This window comes from Bubalus bubalis, chromosome 18, assembly GCF_019923935.1.
Source record: "Bubalus bubalis isolate 160015118507 breed Murrah chromosome 18, NDDB_SH_1, whole genome shotgun sequence".
In the NCBI taxonomy this organism is placed as follows: Eukaryota; Metazoa; Chordata; class Mammalia; order Artiodactyla; family Bovidae; genus Bubalus; species Bubalus bubalis.
The window spans coordinates 32,228-38,227 of NC_059174.1; the positions used below are offsets into that span (position 1 = coordinate 32,228).

Genomic DNA, 6,000 nt, shown 5'->3' on the forward strand with positions numbered 1-6,000 from the left:
ATAGTTTCCACTCTGTTTAGCGCAGCAAAACCAAAATATTTTTATAAATAAAAATGTTGATGAAGTGATGTGCATTTAAGTTCCCTTAACAATCGTTTTATTAATCTCTACATCAAAGGGTGATACAACAATAGCTGTTCAGAGACATATATGGTACTCAATATATAGCTGAAGGTAGGGCAGATTTCTGTATATGACTTTTATTCTGCAGCTTTATTGAATTTATTGATGGGTCCTAATAGTTTTCTTTCTTGCCAATGTCTTTAGGATTTTCTACATACTATATCATGAATCTTCAAGTAATGGTGTGTATGTGTGTGTGTGTGCGCGCGCGCACATGCACTCAGTCACATCTGACTCTTTGTGACCCCATGGACTGTAGCCCGGCAGGTTCCTCTGTCCATGGGATTCTCCAGGCAAGAACACTGGAGTGGGCTGCCATTTCCTTCTCCAGGTCAGGTAATGATAGTTTTGTTAAAACTGTCTCCTTTTCAATTTTGATTTCTTTTATTTTTTTTCCTTGTCTTCTTGCTGTTACTGGGATTTTCAGTACTATACTGAATAAAATTGATGAGAATGAGCATCCTTGTCTTGCTTCTGATCTTAGATAAAATGCTGTCAGTTTTTCATTGTTGAGTTTGATGTTGATTATAGTCTTGTCATATATATCCTTTATTGTTTTTTGAGCTATGCTCTCTTTATATCGACTCCAACATCATATGTTGAATTTTTTTATTAGCTTTATTTTCATCTATTAAGATGAACATATGAGATTTTTTTAACTTGTTAATGTGATGTATTACACTGATTAATTTGAAATTTGAATCATCCTCATGATGACTGCTTTGAAATTTTATCATAGTTGCTTATCACCAGTTAGGTTAGTTATTTTTCTGAGGTTTTATTTTGTCCTTTTGTTTGGAATTTATTTCTCTGCTTCCTCCCTTTACATGAAGTGAGGTGAAGTGAAAGTCACTCAATCATGTCTGACTCTTTGCAACCCGATGGATACACAGTCCATGGGATTCTCTAAGCCAGAATAGTGGAGTGGGTAGCCATTCCCTTCTCCAGAGGATCTTCCCAACCCAGGGATTGAACCCAGGTCTCTCATATTGCAGGTGGATTCTTTACCAGCTGAGCCACCAGGGAAGCCCAAGAATACTGGAGCGGATAGCCTATCCCTTCTCCAGGGGATCTTTCCGACCCAGGAGTTGAACCAGGGTCTCCTGAATTGCAGGCAGCTTCTTTACCAGCTGAGCTATGTATTTGTACTAGGTAAGTCAGTTACATTTCCTATATTTCCACCACATAGGGTTCCCTGTATGTGAGCTGTGTGAGCCTTTGTGTTGTGATGGAGCCAGCTACTGTGGAAGTACTCCTAGGTGAATTGCCCTCTGGCAAGTTTGGCTAAAAGGTTCTGCCTGATACAGTGGCTCCTGGCCCATTGTTGGACAGGCTTAGGTCCTGAGGTGACTGGCTACAGGCATGGAGGGGCTAGGACTGTTCCAGGCCTGCTAGTGGACAGGACTGGGGTCCCTGTGACTGGTCAGGGGCTTGGAGAGGTTGGGGTTCATTTCAGCCCATTGCTGGGAGAGTTCTGGTCCCTGGGCATCTAGCTGCAGCACCTGGGGCTTCTGGGTCTGATGGCAACTATCTAGTGGACAAGTAAGCACTTTGCACTAACAGAGCAGAGTGAGGACTAGGCAATGCTGGTTGTCATAAGAGTGTCCTAGTGCCCAAATGAGATCTCAGAAGTGGCTGCTGCCAGCATCTGTGTTTCCACAGGAGTTCCACTTGGCTGCTGCTTCTACAAGAGGCTCTCCAAGATCAGCAAATGGATCTGATCTGGGTTCCCTTAAAATTAAGGCCTTTACACTCACACTCAGAATGCATGAGATCATGCGCAGACCCTTTAAGAATTGAGTCTGTTTCCTGCAGCCATCCAGCTCTCTCATAGGCACACCTTTCAAGCTTTCAAAGCCAGACCTTCTGGGCTTGTTTTGCAGTGGAGGGGCCCTGGGCGAGGTGGTCCAGTGGGAGCTCAGCCCCTTCACTCCCTTGGGGAGAGACTCTGCAGTTGTCTCCATCCCTCCATTTGTGAGCTGCCCTCCTGGGGTGTGGGTCTGACCATGCCATGTCTCCGTCCCTCCTCTCCATTTCACAGTGGTCCTTCTCTGTATCTTTAGGTGTGGAAATCTTTTCTTCCAGTCTTCAGGTATTATCATAAATAGTTTCTCTGTAAATAAATATCAACAGTGTTTTTATATCATCATATAATTTTCTATGACATATGTCAATCCCCACCTCCACTAATACACTATCATTGTGAATCCTCTGGTTATTAAACATCAATACCAGTGATGTCTTTCACTTTAATTTTAGCTACTGTGTATTTTTTTTCTCATGACTAATACATTTGATTACCCATTTAAAAAATGCAGAATGAAATAATGGTTTAATGGGTCCAGCTTGATGGCATTAGGACTCCTGAAACACATGCTATCTTATGATTGCCACTTTCATCCAAGGTCTATTTTAATGAATATGCTTAAAGAGAAAAAAACACACACACCAAAAGAATTGGCTATTGTCTTGATAGGTTCATACCAATGTAGCTACAGAATGTAGTAGCAGGAATAGACAAGAAAGATTATTCTGTCTAAGCCTATCTTTTAGCAGAGTAGACACTATATCCCAAAGAGGAAAAGTGATTTGTTGTAGGTCACTTTGCTAGCGAGCTGAAATACAAATTCAGACCCAATTCCGTTATTGTTTTTTCAGTTCATAGAATGCTGAAGAAGAGGACTTCAAGCTAGGTTAAATTTGCTGCCTCTTAAGATCAAGCCACACACTTATTGATGTAGTGAGTATTAATACACCCAGAAGAAGTATCACACATACACAGGCACAGATATACACACTATATTTTCATACTTTAAAAACGTCAATCAGACAGAACATTGAGTGTTTACTGCTTGATAATTTTCTTAAAATTAAACACAAATAGAACCAGAAAATCCTATTAAAGCAGTCTTTAAAGAAAAGAGTTTAAAAAAAACAATGGTAAAGAGATTAAGGGATGTCTCTTTATCTTAAACATATATGTGAAATATAGTCATTGAATCTAATTTTATGCAACACAGAAAGGTTTAATTTTTATAGACATGAATATGTTTAGTATGTTTTTATTAAAGTAAATTGAATGTGGAAGGAGTTGGACTGTAATTAATTTCCTGATATGTGAAATATTCTATGAACAGCAAATATATTATCTGGAATATAAAATAAAATATTTTAGAGTAATATATACTTTTGTGTTAAAACTCAATTCAATCAGTAATTGAAAGCAAATAACCTGCTGACAATTATGTTTTAATGTGTTGCTTTATTCTTATGATATATTAAAGTACATAATATTCAGCACTTTTTATGCCTAATGAGATATATAGAATTAGAAAAGAAATTAAATTGAAAACCTTGTATAATTCATTATCCCATCCTCTTGGAATCAGAAAAGAGTGATTCCATGTTCATTTTTGATGATGTAAAATAAAATGAGTGGTCATGACAACCTGATATAATGTTATGTGTTTCATAAATGGATTAACTGCTAATTTATTACTGTGAGAACAACCTGAAGTACTTAATTTAGTGTTACAAAGTGAGGATTGCTTAGTATCCATCTACTTGGCAATCACCACTATATAAATTGTTAAGAATACAGTTCCTGTTTATTTCATGAATACAGAGAGAGAATATAAGGACTTACAAATGGAGTACTAATGCAAATACTACTTTTTTCCCCATTGAACACAAATTTTTTAATAACCATTCCTTTACAACTGCAACTATATTAACCAGGTTTTTTCCCTAATTTTAAGAGGAATAATGCTATGAGCACATGAAAAGAGATGGAGTCTTCTTTTCTAGTGAGCTTTAGAGAAGGTCCTGGTACATTGCCCCCAACTCCCATTCATGTAATTACTATAAAGTTGTTCCCACTAATGTAATCAGGGCAGAATGATGAAGAATAGAAGATTGAGAAATTCTCTACATCCAATGACCCCTGCCTCTGATATATATTTAATCTATGCCAAAAGATAGAAGCATAAGTGAATTTTTGTCTAAAATAGATATTCTGGAATAAACTATTAAAATAGATTTTTTTTAATTTCAAAAATTGGCAAAACTCATTTTTGCATCAATGAAACTTTGAGTTAAGGTAGGAGGTTTTTCTTTTCTTTCTTTCTTTATATATTTTTATTACTTAAGTACTACTAAGTGTCATGATGGAACATATGTTACTATTACACAAGAAATGCAAAAACAAACCTTTTAACCCACTAACTCTCACTTTTGAGGGAGAAAGTTTATTAATCCCATTGTTTTTAAAAAATTATTGGAATATTTGGACCACAAGTTGAGTTGGTGTGGGAAGAAGGATTGCTCTGCCCATGATATCTCTCTGAAGCATACACATGAACAAAGAAGAGATATAATATATCTTTTCTAAAAAATAGCAAAGTGAATCCATTACTATTCTTCCTTAGTTTAGAGAGACAATGAAGACAAATAATTTCTGACCCCCACATTCATTTTAGGCATAAAGATAAGCGATGGAAAATATCTAGAAGTTGTATTGGTGAGATTACCAGACTCAGTCAAAGTACCTGAACATTAGCTATCAAAATCTTTAAATAAATCATTTTGGGTAAAAATGTAATTTAGTGACAATTACTCTTTTCAGTGAAGTTTTCACATCCTTGTTTCTTAAACTGTAGATCAGTGGATTTAACACTGGGATGAAAACATTGTGGAAGACAGAGGCCATTTTGTCTGTGTCCATAGAGTAACTGGAGCTGGGTCTGAGATACATGAGCAGGAGCGTGCCATGAAATATAGCCACAGTGGTTAACTGGGAGGCACGTGTAGAGAAGGCTTTGCATCTCCCCTTGGCTGAGTTCATTCTAAGGATGGTTGTTATGATGTAGCTGTAGGAGATGAAGACAATGATGATACTGCAACCCAGAACACAGCTGCTATAAGGGAACATCACAATCTCATTGATGGTTGTATCTGAGGAAAACAGGACTAATAAGGGTGGGAAGTTACAGAAAAAAATGATTGATGACATTGGAATTGCAGAATGACAACTGAATTGTGCAACAGGTAAAAAACTCCTGGATAGATCAAAGGTTCTAAGTACATAAAAACTACAAGCTGGGTACAGAATCTCCTGGACATGACAACTGCATAAAGAAGTGGATTACAAATGGCTACATAGTGATCATAAGCCATGATAGTCAACAGGAGACATTCCGCATCTGCAAAGGTCCCAAAACAATACATCTGAACAGCACACAAATTAAATGAAATCTTCTTTAGCTCAGATGAGAAATCAGCCAGCATACTGGGATAGACAGTGGAGGAGCAGCGAACATCACAGGAGCACACATTGCTCAGGAAATAAGACATGGATGTGTGGAGTCTAGGGTCCACCTTGATCAGCAGGACCATCCCTACATTGGCAAGCACAGCTATGCTGAAAACCAGCAGGAAGAGAATGAAGAGCGCCTGCTGCACATCCCATCTGCCAGAAAGTCCTAACAGTACGAACTCTGGAAATACAGTTCAGTTCTCTGCAGCCATCACTCACATCTGGGAATCCCTGGTTATGAAAGAGGAGATGGAAGTGGAGGATAACATCATCCTACTATCTTAGTATTTTAGTTGCTGGTCCTTTCCGTATTTCAGTAATTAAGAAAAGAGATAATGCTAGGACTATATGAGGCAAACTGACTCCCTGAAAATTTATCTATTTTAGTATAAATCAATAATAATAATAATGATATCACATTTGCATCAGATCAGATCAGATCAGATCAGTCGCTCAGTCGTGTCCGACTCTTTGCAACCCCATGAATCACAGCACACCAGGCCTCCCTGTCCATCACCAACTCCTGGAGTTCACTCAGACTCACGTCCATCGAGTCAGTGATG

The 6,000-nt window shown here is 37.9% G+C and overlaps 1 pseudogene; it reads right to left on the reverse strand.

Moving 5' to 3' along the window:
- Positions 1-4,702: 4,702 nt before the first annotated feature.
- LOC123330382 lies at positions 4,703-5,649 on the reverse strand (annotated as a pseudogene).
- Positions 5,650-6,000: the final 351 nt, after the last annotated feature.